General features: G+C 40.9%; 1 long non-coding RNA gene across 2 annotated transcripts in view; it reads left to right on the top strand.

Moving 5' to 3' along the window:
• The first annotated feature begins 7,281 nt into the window (after positions 1-7,281).
• The window catches only part of LOC306990769, a 42,243-nt gene continuing 31,845 nt past the window's right edge, over positions 7,282-17,679 (top strand). For both annotated transcript variants that reach the window (XR_013795928.1, XR_013795929.1), the window contains exon 1: positions 7,282-7,323. This is a non-coding gene — a long non-coding RNA (uncharacterized lncRNA). The remainder of the gene's footprint in view (positions 7,324-17,679) is intronic.

Raw genomic sequence — 17,679 nt, 5'->3', positions numbered from 1 at the left:
TCTAGCACCTCGTACATTTACAGTGTGCATGGACGCGGCGCTGGCACCCCTGAGACTCCGCGGCATTCGAATTCTGAATTATTTGGACGATTGGCTGATTCTAGCTCAATCACCTTCAGAACGCATCCGCCACAAGACCCTAATTCTCGATCACCTCGAGTGCTTAGGTCTGAGAGTCAATTGGGAGAAAAGTTCACTGTTTCCCAGTCAAAGGATCTCCTTTTTAGGACTGGATCTGAACTCACTGTCTATGACAGCACAGCTGTCATCACAGCGCAGGCAAAATACCCTGCAATGGCGAAATCCTTCCTCAGCGGCCACATAGTGCCACTCAGGAGATTTCAGAAAATGCTGGGCCTCATGGCCTCAGCCTCAACAGTGCTGCAGTTGGGCCTGCTGCGCATGCGCCCACTACAGTTCTGGTTGAGAGCGCGCGTACCGCGCCGAGCATGGTTACACGGTCGTTATCGCCTCAAGGTCACTCAGGAATGCATTTCAGCCCTGACACCATGGAGAGCGTCAGACTGGTACCGGTCAGGTGTAAGCCTGGGGACTTCCTCGAGCCTGAAGGTGGTGTCCACGGACGCGTCCACCTTCAGGCTGGGGAGCACTGCTCGACGGCAGTCCGCTCTTTGGCCAGTGGTCAGAGCGAGCCGAACTACCGCACATAAACTGCCTGGAAATGATGGCAGTGGACTTTGCGCTGAGGCGCTTCTGTCCCCGGATAAAAGGACACCACGTCCTGGTCCGCTCGGACAACATGTCGGTAGTAGCCTACATAAACCGCCAGGGTGGCGTGAGATCCCGGAACCTATTCAGGTTAGCGGAACGCATACTGGTGTGGGCCCAGCACAACCTGCGCTCGTTAAGAGCAATGCACGTGCCAGGCCACTTGAACGTAGGCCCGGACAGACTCTCACGGAACAACGTTCCTACGGGAGAGTGGTCCCTACACACACAGACAGTGCGTCTGCTGTGGAAAACGTTCGGCAGAGCGGAAATAGACCTGTTTGCAAACCAGGAAAACGCTCATTGCCCAGAATTCTTTTCGAAGAGCGCGAACGCGCTGGCCAGAGTCTGGCCCCGCCGCCCGCTCTATGCTTTTCCTCCTGTCTCACTCCTGCCTCAAGTGCTGGAGCGTATCAAGGAGAGCGGATGCTCAGTACTGCTAGTTGCTCCATTCTGGACGAATCAGACCTGGTTCCCAGCTTTGATGCGACTGAAAAGTACTGCCCCGTGGCCGATTCCAGTGAGGAGAGACCTCCTCTCACAGGCCAAGGGCTCGATTCTGCATCCTCACCCCGAGCTTTGGTCCCTACACGTATGGGCCATAAACGGGTACCCGCTAACCTCCCAAGAGGAGTGTTAGACACGATCGAACAAGCTAGGGCTCCGTCTACTAGACGGCTCTACGCTTCCAAATGGTCGGTGTTCTCTGGATGGTGTTCAGATCAAGGTCTGTCACCACTTCAGTGTGGAGAACCGGAGATTCTCTCCTTCTTGCAAGAGCTATTGGATAAGGGAAGAACCCCATCCACGCTCAAAGTCTATGTGGCTGCCATATCAGCGTTCGTTAATCCAACGCTTGGCCATTCACTAGGCAGGAACGACCTGGTGGTCCGCTTCCTGAGAGGCGCCAGGAGGTTAAACCCTCCAAGGCCTCCTTCAGTCCCCGTTTGGGACCTTTCTACAGTGTTGAACGCTATGAAAGGGGCCCCTTTCGAGCCTATTCACTCAGTTGACATGAAACACCTGTCTCTCAAGACCGTGTTTCTTTTGGCTCTCGCTTCAGTGAAGCGTGTGGGAGACTTGCAAGCGCTCTCAGTGAGAGCTTCTTGTATGGAGTTCGGGCCAAACGACTCTATAGTCGTATTGAAACCGAAGCATGGGTACGTGCCTAAGTCCCTCAACACACCGTTCAGGGCTCAGGTCATCTCCCTGTCGGCCATGCCGGCCTCAGAGGACGGAAATAGCTCCCTTTGCCCGGTCAGGGCATTAAGAGCTTACGTGTCCCGCTCCGCTGTTTTTCGACAGACGGAGCAGCTCTTCGTTTCGTTCAGCGGGCGCTCCAAGGGACGAGCCGCAACGAAACAGAGTCTATCTCGATGGGTAGTGGACGCCATTGCGCTAGCCTACGCATCTAGAGGCTTGGAATGCCCTTTGGGCATCAGAGCACATTCCACGAGAGGCATGGCCTCTTCATGGGCTTGGTATAGCGGAATCTCGTTACATGATATCTGTATGGCGGCAGGCTGGGCCTCCCCGTCTACATTTATTAGGTTCTGTAACCTAGAGGTTCCTGCGTTGCAGGCTAAACTGCTCTCGGTCTAGAAGACTATGTATAAGTGTTCCTGCCCCGCGCTGCGGCCCAGGTCACTTCAATGGTAATATGTACAAGTGCTCCTGCCCCGCGCTGCGGCCCAGGTCACTTCAATGCCTAATATGTATAAGTGTTCCTGCCCCGCGCTGCGGCCCAGGTCACTTCAATGTTTAAGCATCACTCACTGACAATGTGTCCCATGAGCATGCTATTACCCTTCATATATATCTATATTTACATATATATGCTATTATGCCTTAAGAGGCACTACTATAAGGGATGATGCTATTTAGCCGCTCTCCCTATACTTCTTGGGGTAGGCGCTTGTATACCAGGGCGCGTGCGCCCTTAGGTGTCTGTGTCGATCCAAGAACACGCACGGCGGTTTGCATAGGGTTCCCGTAGCGTTCTTCGACGCAGTACGAGAGAACTCTACGTAAGAGAACGTACTCGGTTACTAACGTAACCTCGGTTCTCTCTAGGAGAGGGAACGAGTACTGCGTCTCATGCCGTGCGTGTCCACGCTGCGTCGCTTCATTGACGAAAATCGGCGTGTTAGACAGCTATGCTCGTATTTATAGGCCTAGGCCACGCCTGTTTGGGCGGGAGGTGACGCAGAAGGGCGCGAAGCGTCCTCATTGGTCAGCGTCCTGGCCTCGCATAGGCTGTGCTTTTCTGGCAGAGCAGCCAATGGGTGAGCTGTATTGCTCCGCCTAGGTTGTATGCTTCAGAAAAGCGTTTTACAATATTACAAAATTAAGGATTAATTTTTGGCTTCAATCTCGACAAAGAAATATCTTTCCCGTAGCGTTCTTCGACGCAGTACTCGTTCCCTCTCCTAGAGAGAACCGAGGTTACGTTAGTAACCGAGTACGTTTTCCGCCTGGTATAACGCTGGGGGGAGCAGGGAAAGTCACCAATATCACCAGAACAGGTTGTTTAACCATCCAAATGATTTCTAGACAGTTTTATTAAGTTAAAAAAGTTGCCAAGTTCTCCTTTAAGTGAACATAAACAGTTGAGAAAGAAAACGCACGAGTAGATTGGATCCGTGCAGTTGGTCTTAAAGTGACAGCATCCAAATGTACCTGCCGTTGTAATTAAAGTCCGCGTGAACCGGAAGTTGCAAACGACTTTTCTCAAGTGTTGTGAGGCATTTCCGAGTGAAACGGAATATTGAACAGAGGGCAGGGTTTTACTTCAGCGCTCCTCCTCTCCATCTCTCGCCCATAGCAGACTAACGGGTTGAGGGGAGTGGTTAAGCGATTAACCAACCCAAGTTGTCAAGCCTATGTCATCAGAAAAAGACCCATTCCAGACCCGGAAGTAACTTTTCAGACTTTGATTAAAGATAACTTCGGCAAACAATTTTTTTCCGTGTATTAACTTGCACGGATTAATTGTTCACCACAAGACTAGTAATATCCGCTAACAAAGTAAATAGGGTCAATTTTGATTTCATGCCGACTTTAATGATAATAAAAAAGAGAAAATATCTCACTGCTCTTCACTAAATAACATTTGTAACTGTGATGAGAATTATTTATTTATTGTATATTTATTTAACCAAGTGAAGACTATGCAGTGTTTTTTTTATACATAGGCTCTAGTTTTCTTAGGCTATAGTTTTTTGTTATATTGAAAATGGTGAAAAGTATTGTGAAATTTCACATTGGTATGAAAATTATATCATGAAAACCTTATTTAAAGCAAAAATAACAACATTGGGATATATATTGTTATTGTGAAATAAAACGACTCACGATTTTGGTCATATCGCTGTCACTATCTCAGAGGACTGATGACTTTTGTTATTTCCTGTCTTGTGCCCTGTTTTGTAGTTCTTTGTAGTTTTTAATGTTGATTAGTCTCCCCAGGTGTATCTTGTTTCCTCATTACACTGTTAAGCTTGTTTTCCCCTGTGTATTTAGAGCCCTTTTGTTTCACTTGTTACTTTGGCAGTTGTTGCACATGTAATGGTTGCTTCTGGTTCTGTTATCCTCATGGTTTTGTTCCTTGAGTTTTTTAATCGGTCCATTGTGTTACTTGATTAAAAACCCTGCATTTAGATCCTCGCCTTGGCCTGCTTTCTCCTGCTCATTACAATCGCCCACCCCTAGCTGAAGGGATCAAACAAACATCAGGACCTCAAGCGACAGACATGAACACACACGATAACATTAATACAACTTCATCCTTCCACACCAGTAGCTGTTAGTATAAACTCTAAAACCACTAGGAAAAAAAGAGTGAAATAAACAAAAACACACCTCTTAATCTACAGCAGTGTAAACAGTTAATGCTTCAGTTCACCGCTGTAAAAGAACTTTCAAACAGCAGCCTAACCGCTCTGACCATTTAATATGGAATCAGTAAATTAAGTTCATGCCTGAGAAAATTTGCTGTTTATTCACACCCAACGATTCAAATGTTATTACAGGGGCCGCTGCACTTTACAAGTATAGACCTGCGATTGTGGATGTCATTAACACCCCGGGTATTAACAGCAGAACAGCTCCATTTCTACAGTAGTGGACGGTACAGTTGATGGTGGAGTAACTGAGTTGAGCTTAACAATGTTAATGTTGCAGGTTCAAGGTTCTTTAGTAATGAATACGTGCTAAAACCAGAGGTGGACAAAGTACAAAACTTCCTTACTTTGTAAAGGCTGATTTTTACTTGAGTAAAAGTACAGAAGTACTTGTTTTTAAAAGTACTTAAGTATCAAAAGTAAGCAGAGGTGTAAAGTCCAGGGGTAAGAAAGTAAAAGTATTGCCATATGTTTATGCCAGCCATGAACTCCGCTGATTTTACTAATGAGTTCTATCTCCTGGCTGAAAAACTGTGCTAATTAGCAAATCCAGGTGATTGGAACAACTTTACACTGATTGGAGGATTTTACACGTCTGAAAGTAAATGTCAATGCATTGTTTTATTATTGTTGTATGTAATACTTACAGTATTCTGAATCTATGCCTGCCTACCTACCTTCATATCAATATCAAATGTATTTCTAGAACACAGTTCCAGTAGTGGGATTGAATGTGAGATTGAATAAGTGCACTCAATAACGTCCACAATGGTTTCGGACACCCAAATGGCTGTTCCCTCAAATAGTGCCTTATTTAAAGTTTTTTGGCTTTTAGTATAATATGTTAGCCTTACTGTTATCTATAAGCTAGTGTGCTCCAAAACAATGACAAAATTCGCTTTTGGAAGACCAAAGTCACCAAACCCAACGTTGAAAATGAAAATCAGGTTGATATCAGAAACCAACATCAGATTGACATTAATATCCAACATTGGACAGACGTATTATGGTTGAAAATTTAAATCGTGTTGACGTCAGAAACCAACATCAGTCAGGTTCTGATGTCAATCTGACTTTCATTTCCAACCAAAATGCAACACCTGCAACCAAAATCATCCCCTGACTGACGTTACTACTTTCTAAGGACCTTGACAGAAATGTAGTGAAGTAAAAATGATGATATTTGTCTTTCAATTTGTAGTGAAGTTATTACTCAAGTAAAGTACAGATACTCAAAAAGTGTAGTACTTTGTTACTGTCCACCTCTGAAAACCATACATCATTTTTAATTGATCACCTTGGCTGCATTTATTTGACAAAATATGGTGAAAACAGTAATATTGTGAAATATTACGATTTGAAACAACTGTTTTCTATTATTACTACTACTATTATTATCCTCAATGTTGAAAACAGCTTCTTAATATTTTGTGGAAACGGTGATGCATATTTACAGGATTTATGATTAACAATGTAACAATGTTAAAGTCTTTAATCCTTGCTGAATAAATCTATAATTTTTTAAAGAAAAGTTTAAACACGTTTTCACAGTTTTTAAGGGATAGTTCACCCAAAATATCGCCTTTTTTGTTGTACTGAATAAAGAAATGGATTTTGAACAACACGAGGGTCAGTAAATAATGACAGACTTGTACCGCCACCTGCTGGATATTCTGTCACTGATACGACCTCTTGACCTCTTGTGTTGTGACTGTGCCAGCACTCCTCCTGAGGCGCAGCAGCACAGCCTACATCTGTCACTCCTACATAGAACAGCATGTCATCATGAACAGAAAGTCACCCTCCATCCCAAACATATTGTAGCTCCCCAGGCCACGACTAGACCGCTGTAAGACCCCCGCCACCCCACTTAATAGCTTGTGGATGTTTTCCTCCCCTGTAATGTGTGTGCAGATTATCACCCATCACCTGATTCATGATGTGTCACTTTTTGCCTGGTTGCACTTGTACACTTGGCCTTGGCAGTTAGTTTTTATACTAGATGAGATCTTTTCACGGCATCTGGGATTTGAACTGTCCTTGTGGCACAACAGCGCTAACAAATAAAATGGCAGGATTTTATTGTAATTTCACTCACGCTGACCCCAATCGTGATGCCACTTCCCTGATCTCATAGGTTTTTGATAAAAAAAGCTTTTTAGAGGCTATTTACCCACCACATCTACACATTGCTTTTTAAATCGTTGTTTTTGCGCACAAATATATTTCACTATATTGCACATTGACAAAGACAAAAAGGCTTACCGGTATATTGAATGTTTTTCTTGGCAGCTGTGAATATTCATGCCCGTTCCTGTCAAAGAAGGTTTCTGTACCTCGGGCCTTACAATATGACACATTTCCAGCTCTCTCGCTGCCTATAGAGCATCTGCGTTTTATGGGTTAAGTTGATCTTCAAGCTAGATGAGCAATTTGATTATTTACTCATTAAAGAGGAGAAGTATTTAAAGGAATATGGCTATTTTCAGTTTTGTGCCTTAAGTAAAATGCTAATCACTGTGTTGTCACATACAGAAGCTGATGGTCTAAAGCCAGACAAGATAGCAACTGCATGATGCTATCATGTCAATATGGACCAAAATCTCTGAGGAATGTTTCCCGCACTTTTTGAATCTTTGCCATGAAGAATAAAGGGAGTCCAGCCCAGTACTAGCAAGGTGTACCTAATAAAGTGAGTGTATATTACTTCTTATATATTAACTATGTATAATAAGCAATTTATTAAAAAATATTTTACTTGTATATAAATATGCATTTACTTTGAGAATGAAAAATAATTATATATGCCTGGCAAAAATTGTTGTGGGTGAACTGTGACCAGCAGATGTTCTGTGAGATGAGATTCACCCATAAAAATTCATCCTCTGCTTTTGTTTCGCTAAAGTTCACGGGACGCTGGGTCACAGTCTACGGGTCTAAGGCAGTCTTTGGGCTCTATTTTAAAGCTACACTGTCCCCATCTAGCGGTGAAAAGGTATGTGACCATCCAGTGAATATTAGTTTCTGTTCCTCTCAATTCCGATTTTCGTTTTAACTCCTACGGTGGCCAATGTAGTCCAAGATTAACATGGCTTCCAGTTCGACCTCGTCCATGAGTATTCCTTCAAGTGATGAGGTTACTTTAGAAAACTATTATAATTTGCAGTAATTTAATTTGTCAGTTAACATATAGGTTGACATCTATGTAAAATGAATAATAGTTTTATGTTTTCCTTATTTTTTTACCATTTCAGTGCTAACATCAGCTATCAGGTTCCCAGACGAATGCAAGCTAATCTTAGTAAAGTAACTTTTATCAGTGCTATCGTTATTCTGTATATTGTACGACATCACTAGCGTAAGGCAAAGTTTACATTGTAGGCTATTATCATTTTCTCCGTGAGCAGAGATCAGTTGATGTGACAGAGGTGCGAGGTAGAGGTAGAGGGAAAGGAAAAAATAAAAACAGGGCCGGTGCCAGTGAATTGCGGAGACGCGAAAGGCGAAGCTTGAATTAACCGGTATGTCCCTCTTTGGCTAATGTACTTTCAAGATGGAGGGGCAACATGGCGACCGACATTTGAACCCCTCACCCGTATGTACTTTCAATGGCATATTATACACTCACGAGAATACTTTATTACTTGAACGAAGTAAATATACATTAATGAGCACATTATTTTGATTAGGGAGACAAAGAAAACGTGCAGTGTTGGGGATGCTTCAGGACAGGTTTGGGAACCACTGGTCTAAAGTGCATGGCGCAAGTGCACTTGTCCGAATCAACTTTTGCTAGTTTAACGATGGGAAAAATGGATGGTCTAAAAGGGCTGTCCCTATTCTCTTAATGAGTAATGGGTGTGTTTTGGGCATCCAATAAACCAATCAGAGTCTCATTTCCCATTTCCTTTAAAAGCCAGTTGCGCTTGCGCCATGGCAGATGCGCTATTTAAGTGGCTGAATTTGTAAGCGGAAAAAATGCTTCTCAAGTGAGGAAACAGATCTGCTCGTGCACGAGATTAAAGTGCGCGAGAAGACCATCTACAGGACAAAGTGTACATGCGCTGTGGACCCGCCTATAGGCGCATATTAATAACGCGCTCTTTAAATAATAAAAAAATATTGCACCATTGACTTAAGACCAGATCAGCCATGGGTGCTAAAATGGGCGCAAATGCATTTGATATTCAAACAACGCAGGACGTGAAAATGATAACTGCGTCAGGCTGAAACTAGCAAAAAACAGTCGTTTTTTTTGCGCCGGGCTTATGATAGGGCCCTTTATTTCTCTTTTTCTCTGACACACGCACAAACTTTGACACATCCATGACCTTTGGATCTCCTGAACTGTGAGTAATCAGATGTTTACATGGTTGTAACCTTCTCGCAGGGAGTTTGCATGTGTGATCGCAGATTTCAGTCGAGACCGTTTGCGTGGCCTGTCACAAGATTTCTTTCTTTCCACTTGACATTTCTGATGGTGATGTGACAGCTGAGCGTGTGAACGTGAATCCCTTACCAGGAAGCCGCAGAGCCTGATGACTGTAGAGAAGTGACAGCACTTTATTGGGCGGAAGACGGCGTTGGCGCTAAATTCTCTTGCAGCCAGAAAAGTGCAAAGCAGACACACATATGCAATCAGTCATTTCTTCTCTGCCAGCGGCCTGGACAGCTCTGTGCGATCGTGCACGTCCACGGGTGCATTTTAACACCTGTCAGAACTTGGTTTGGCAAACTCGCATGTGTGAATCGCTTGTCAGCATGGAGATTGTTGGCCAGCCGTTGTGGGAACAGTGAACAGTTCCCTAATCATCAGGTAGTTTGTTAAGCGGCATATGTTTGTTTGTGCATGTGTTTGTCAGTTGTGCTAGTTTACGCAGCATCATTGCTTCAGTAACTCAGCAGACAGGAGGTCAAAAATGCGTATTACATGTCTCCCTCTCACACAAGGTCCCATTGCTGCGTGTGTGTCAGTGTACTGTATGTGTATAGTATGATGGAGGAAGTGTAAATTGGCAGAGACAGTGGAATAATACTTGGAAGCACATGATAAATCATGTTGCCTGCCTAAAGTCTTTAGAAAAAGAGTGTGAGTTAAGATGCTTGGCACACTGGCTTTGGGGTTGGTTGGCACATAGAATAGACTATAATATAAGAGGAATGAATCATTCAACGCATATTTTATTACTTATATCTACATGTAATATATACATATATAGGGTTGTGTGATCAAAGAATCACGGTTTCCACAAAAATATTAACAACAAGTTCAACATTGATGATAATAATAATAATATATGTATACTGAGCACCAAATCAGCAAATTAGAATGATTTCTGAAAGATCATGTGACACTGAAGACTGGAGTAATGATGCTGAAAATTCTGATTTGCCATCACAGGAATAAATTACATTTTAAATGCTATTTAAATACTATTTCACAACATTACTGTTTTACTGTAATTCTAACCAAATAAAAGCATCATTGAAGATAGATCGATTGACTGGCATAATAATTTTTAGAAATTATTTAGCAGAATATTTAACAAAAAAAAAAAAGCCAAACAACCCTACATGGAGATGCAGTGGACTAGAATGACCTAGTATGCTAAAATATGAGTACAGCTTTGAACAACATTTGGGTCTGAGTCTGCAATTTTCTGCTTTGTTGAATGCGTTCACACAAACACACATATTCAGATTACCCACGGGGCAACTCAGCACCTATGGCCACCCTTAAAAGCAAAAATAGACAGCACGCTAAAAAAAATTATCGCTTTGCTTCGCCTCCTGCTCCTTCTCACGGCTTTGCATATCGTTTCTGGAGCGTGATCTTAAATTGGACAAAAAAAAAAACGGTTAAACATCCCAAATGACTTTCTCCAGCTTGTCTTTCTGACTTGAATAAAAGATTTCAGCCAGCATAAATGGCCATGTCACTGCGTTTCCCTTAAAACAGAGCGAATAGAGCAAACTCTGTCTCATTCAAACTCTAAGCTGTAATTCAGGCACTTCCTCCAGAGGATGCAATAAACTTTCATTCCCCTGACCGACACTTTTTCTACATTTCCTTGTGTTTCGCATCACTTTGTGCACCCAGATGGAATAAACACAGGCATTGTCTATTAAATGAGGCAGAAGGAGAAGTCTAAGGCGTGTGTACCTTATCTTGTAGGCGTTAATTGTTGCCACATACAGCAGATGACAGATTTTGACTGACAGCTCCCCCACCATGTGCTTCTCTGTTCAGGCTAGTCATTAGCTCTCCTTCCTTGAGCTGCAGTTTGTGCTTTCTGAATTGGAAAGTAGCAGAGATGGTGTGAGAGAGGAAGACATCTTTGAATTTCACTATGAATAAAATACAGAGATAGACACGTACGGCGATCACAATGTGACATGTTTCATACATGCCCTGTCTCTGTGAAACAATACAAGGTCCATAAGACCAGGAAGAGAATGTTATCCTTTAGCATTAAGCATTAGCATATCCGTTAGCATTCCCTTGCCTTCATCTCAATTTTCACTTGCTTGGCTGATCGGAAGTACATAGTTTGAATCTGCCATGCCATCTTTGCTGATGGGTGACATCATGACAACACTGATTGGCTGATGGCATTATAAGAACAAAGACAGGCCCAAATCCTTCCTTCCTTCCAGTCTCTATATTGGATGAAAAAAGTAAATCAGACAAGTATTTTGATTAGCCTAGATTTACAGGTCTTTGCTTCAGTTGAATGGAAAAACACCTGGCGATCACTAAAACAGAAACTATCCATTATCTGGTGTCAAGAGAACAAAGAAACACTCAGACTCGCATTCTGCTTAATAATGGATTTTAAATTTGATCCTGAATCACTGATGTTTTATGATGTTTGCATGAAATATTAATAAAGTGGGATTGTTGAGAAATTAATTAAGACAATTAAAGAAGGCTTATATAATAATTATCATATATAATTTAATAAATCATTTATATTTTATATATGTATATATACACAGTCATATACAGTATCATTTTATAACTATAATTGATCTAATTAACAAACTATGTAGGCCTAATATATATATTTTTAGTTATTGTGATTATTGATTTTATTGTTTAATTTAGTTTTGTCTTGTTCTTTCTGTTGCTGCTGTGATACCTTAATTTCCTCTCAGGGATCAATAAAGGATAACTGAGTCTCATGAGTCTTTCTGAGTGTGTATATAATATATAATAAGAAGTAAGAAACTAAGGGTTTAGTTTGTAGTTTCAGTGCGTTATATAAGTAAAGTAAAATTATATGAAAAACGGTAAGTATACCCACAGAGATTGCTATACCTTAAATTTAGCTTTTTGTGACGCGCAGACAGCCATAAGTATAAAAAAACAGTGTTCCATGTCATATACATTTAGTTACTTGGTTAAATTTTATTTTCTGTAGAGGAAAAGAAGCATGACTTCCAATACTATCAAATGGCATATAATCAAGTAAAGACAGCAGGCTGATCCAACTATCACTCATGGGATGGGGACATCTAGTGGTGTGGAGGTAGAGCTACAGACGCAGTTATCACATACATGTCACATACATCTCACCATAACATATTCACAATCACAACAGTGCACATTAAAGTCTGAATAACGACTGACTGGTTCAGTGAGGGTCAGGGATCGCCTACAGCCTACGCCTACGTGAGAAAAGTTTCAGCGTGTCCACTGAACGTCATGTGATATCTCCTTAGCAGAGGCTTAAATGCTGACATGGTTCACAGCTGCACTGCCTTCTGCACTGCAAGTCATCTTACTGTATCATCCACATGCCCAAACTGTGAACTGGATGCTGAACCTAACTTCCAATGACGTTCTCTCTCTCTCTGCATTTGTCTATGACTCATTTTATGCACTTTCTGGTGCAAGGCGATCTAAGCACAGGCAGTTAATGTATAGCTTTACTGAAAGTATTCTTACATGTACACTGCATTTTTTATATAATACTTGCATTTTGAATCCTATATGGTCATGCATAATTTAAGATGAAGACTTTAGCGGGTAGTCATTCGGTACTGTAAAATCTAATGGAGATGGGTTTTTGAGCTAACCTATAGTGAACAGAAACATTATACTTTGTCAGCCTCTGAGTTGGTAATGTAGATTTCATGCTTTAGTCTTTAACATTCTGTGAAACTGCATGAGTTGGTCTGTTCGCCCATTCGTCCATCGGCAGTGCAACCACCATCCAACATGTTCACGTGCATAAAAAAAATCTTCTCTGTCAGGTTCATTCCTCCACTTTCTTCTCATCTGAACAAATGAATTGCACTCTGACTATATGAGGAGTGGCAGCCAACAAACACAATCACACATGAAATAAATCCTTCCCAACACGCACAGAATGATAGAACTCCCATAGGCTGCTGGTTGACGCATGATAATGACACTGCCTTAAAACATTGATGTTTGAAACTTCATCTAGATAATGTTTATATGAGTGCAGCACCTGTGAAATGTTCAGGGAAAAAGGCCCGTTTTGTAGAATCTATTACTCATTAATTACTCATCATTGCAGTAATGAAAATCACCCTGCATGGAAAACATTAAAAAAATAAAAAATAATAATTATACAACACACACTATACCATGATTGAACTTACAGAAATGTACATAAACTTATATACTTAATTATTATTAATAATTATTATTATTGTTAAGATTTCTTTGCATGACTTTTCCTATCAAATTCTTATTACTGTGATCCAAAAAACTATTATTATTATTATTATAAGATTTCTTAGCACTATTATTTTCATGACAACATCCCCCCCCCCCCCCAAGTTCTCATTCCTGTAATCATAAATATAATTCTGATTACTTTAATACAGTAATGAAAATAATCCTGTCCACACAAATATGTAATTAATTATTAAAGCAAGCTTAAATTGGGTAAAACCCACACTATCATGTTAATTTAAATATATTATTATAATTTGCATTAAAAGTAGAATAAGGATATTGTATGGGGGTAAATGTCACAAAATAAAATAGGTCTTATTTTCCTAAGTGATCCTTTTTAAAAGATATATTTCTTTTGATTTTTACCCTGACATTTTGTGACACTTTTTATGAGATTTATTCACACAATATATCACAGCCTCACATGTTATTGCTTAAATAAAGCGCTAAGCACAACTCAACTCGAACACAACTCAAAAACATCTGAATTATCAGACAATTGACTCTCTTTCTTTTGTTACCGCAAAGCTAAAGCTAGATTTAGCTACACCTGTTCTCTTCTTTCTCCAGAGGACTGGAAGAAGTGCCAGTGTGCTAATTTGATCACGCTCACACCTTTCCGTCTATCCCCACAAGCACGCTGTCTGTCTCTCTCGCCCGCATGCACACACTCACAACACACACACACTCTTCGTTCACACGTAAACATGATGTTCGCTCATATCCATCTCTTGCTGTATTGACACCCCACCAGGAGCTGCCATGGAAACCAAATCAAATATAAGATTTCACATAAGTGTAGTGATGAAAAAAGAGAGAGAAAGACACAGAGCATCGTCAATGGATGGAGAGACAGCAGTAGGGAGTGAGAGAAGTACTAATTATCTCTTCATCCACTCCTGGGAGAAGGATTACATTTCATATGGTATTAGATGGATAGATGAATATATCCTTGAGTACATATTCATTCAGACATGAAATAACTTTCATGTCTGAAAAGTCTGTCCGAGGTGAAATATGACTTCATGGGTGTGATATTGCAAGCATTGCGCAATTTTTTCACTTCATTAGCACATGTCTGCTTATAAAAAAGATGAACAGAGAAAAAGGCAGACAGAAACGGAGAGTGTTTTGCATTAAATTAAAGGATGTTCACAACCACACCTCATGCCGTGTCTTTTTCAGTGCTCTCTCTCTGACTGTATAATACAGAGATATGATCTTTGAACAATAATGTCGTCTGAATAATGGCATTTTCACTTTTTTGGACACAGAAAATGTTGACCTGACTTCACATTTACTGGTAAAGCATGTTTTATTCTATCTCTACAGTGGCACTGGAGTCCATTTATGGATTAGCATCTGAAAGATTAATTTTTAATTTGGCCAATCTGAGACATTTAAGTGCGATCCTATTAGATCCGGCCCACTAGAGACCACTACATGTTTAATGAGGATTTCAAGGCTGATAGGCCTATTTTATGCAACAAAAATATTTTTGTGCATGCATACAAATCACATCATGTCTCATGGCATTCATCAAATTTAGCCTTAACTTTCTATGTCAACTTTGCAGGAAACCTTAGCTACTGGTTACAAGGGTAATGTTTCAACATGGCTGAACTTTTTAATACAACCTTTTTCTCTTCTACTCTCTCAGATATCTTATTCATTCTAAAAATGTCAGTAAAATGCTGTGCTAATAAAACAGAGGACCCTGATTCTCTAAAACAGACAATTGTGATCAATGTGTTAAATCGTCATATCCATTGATTTCAATCATTAACCAATAAAAGCTATTCTAACTTTTTAAGACAAATGACAAAAATGAGCACATCTTTCACTGTCACCATAAGGTGGTGACAAGCGATTATCTTTTTGAGTGAGTCACTGAATCAAAATTTGTCCAGGAACTAAACAAGTGAGTCACTGATTCACTCAGTCAATGCGTATTTCAGGAAATAAAAAACGCCTGACTTTATGAGTGAGTCACTGAAACATTCATTCATTCGATTAGTTAAAAACACTGATTCATTCAGGAACAAAAAAGCACTACTTTGTGTTGCATGAGATGCGTAACATTTACATTAGAGAAATTTCATCAAAAAAGGTACATCTATTGTCTGAAAATTCGCCGAACAACGGTAAATGTGACCACACACCTTAATGGTAAATTCTACTGTGGCTTTGTTTGAAACTATTTTTGTTGGCTGACCAGGCATATACCAAGAAATTTTAAATACTATGTCAAAAATGTAAGTTAGCCTATTAAATATTAACTTATTAAAATTGAGTTAGTCCTTTTAGGGACCATGATATCAAAATTGACAATTCTTATTTTTATGGAATATCTATTATATATTATCCGTGCACCTCATTTAAAAAAAATTAATGTGCACTCCTAAACTTTAATCAAAATAACATCCCCTCCCTCTTGCAATGGCATCTCTTCTCAAGTTCAAGTGAGCTTTATTGTCATTTTGCTGTACTGTATGTGGAGACATACAAGGGAACAAAATGTAGTCCCTCACAGGACCACAGTGCTACATATAAAACATAAAGAAATATATAAACATATAACCTATATACTGTAAATCTAAATATACCTATATAGCCTTTAAGCATATTAAACCTACACATAGCTAACTTAAAGAGTAATCTGCCTATACATAACATAAAACTTTATAGAAACTTGAATTTACAGGAAACAACACTTCACGATTTCACACTGACATGCAATTAGAGGGCGTAAAGTTTAATGCGTATTTGGTGTGCTGTCCGGGGGGAGGGCCCCAACCCAGAGTACTCCCCCCGTATGTAAACGGTTAGGACTAGAAGTGTGGAGAAGGGGTGGTGGAGGGATGCTGCTAAACTGTCAATGGATTGAGGTGAGACTGCTGAATATATATACACCTCTTATCGTTGATTGCTGAGTGCTCTCCACTCACGTTAATTATCTGAACGTGCTCCTCCCGAACTTTGTTAATAAAACATCACGTAGTGCAGTGGTACAGAAGACACTGCAAAAAGAGACATTCAGGGCAAAAAAAAAAACAGTGCAAACAGGGTCAGTGCAAGATGAGAGAAAAGTAATTAAAGAGTCCAGTGCTCAACAGTGAGAGACAAGAGTAATACCAAATGGATGGTTAAGGCCCACTCAACTTAAGAGTAGCCTACTCGCTCACATAGTATTGCACAAAAGAATTGTAACAGTCCTTGGGGGGCAATAGCAGCAAGAGGTAAAGTGTGTGGTAGGGTGAGTGTTGAAATGTTTCTGGTTCAGGATAGGGGTTTGAACAGGGTTCTGACTTTAGGGCTTTCACAGCACTGGGGGAAGAAGCTGTTGAGCAGTCTGGCAGAGCGGGCTCTAATGCTCCGGTACCGTCTTCCTGATGGTGTGTGGTCCTTTACAATGCTGGTGGCTTTGCTATAGCATCGTGCAAGGAAAATGTCCGGATGGAGGGGAAAGGGACACCGATGACCTTTTCAGCTGTGGTCACTGTTCACTGTAGGATCTTGTGGTCTGAAGCACTGCAGTTCCCATTCCAGACAGTGATGCAGCTGGTCAGCACACTGGTGAGGATGGGTGGAGGGAGACTTGCTCTTTTAATACGTACACATTGAACGATTTTGGCTTGTCCCAGATGACCAGTCGTGGCGATTTCTGTAGTCGTCCTAGATGGTGGTTGTCGTACAGTAAGAGATTTTCAAAGAAGGCCGTTTTCACGGTCTTGCCACCAAAGATAGCCTGCAATAATTTACTGACAGTGTCAGAAATTTAGGATGATCATCTCACAGTGTGTTTGCTGCTATGACCTAGCAGTCTACTGACTAGCCAATAAAAATGTAACATGAAATGGCGTATTAATCAACACATGGCGCTAAAACTTAAAACTATTTACCTCAAGCTCCATTTGCAACTTTTCCCTAGCCATGACTGTGTCCATACTCGCCTCTTTCGCTTCCTCTTTTTTTTCAGCGCACATAAAAACCACAATTGCCAAAATACGATTCATCTTGCTGTATTCGTTTACCACTAGCGCATGCTGATGACATTTTAATCTTCTACTGTATACTATCTTCTACTGTATACTAACTTGCGTCGTAGCCTACGATTCAATAGATGCGATCATCGTACAGTCTACATACATGTCGTACCCAAGTTTATAAGATCCATGTCGTACAGTGTGATTTGTAATTATCTTATAGGATTGCCGAAATCGCAGTCTGTAGCAGGCATAAGACGGTGCATTTGGGTCTCTGATGATGTTGGGGCTGAAGATCCCGTCACTCACATGAGATCACAGCAATAGTAAACGACAGTGATCCAACGAT

This window comes from Phoxinus phoxinus, assembly GCF_949152265.1.
Source record: "Phoxinus phoxinus genome assembly, chromosome: 22".
Lineage (NCBI taxonomy): Eukaryota > Metazoa > Chordata > Actinopteri > Cypriniformes > Leuciscidae > Phoxinus > Phoxinus phoxinus.
Note: the sequence above shows the minus strand (reverse complement) of the source record. Positions and strands in the feature narration are given on the sequence as shown.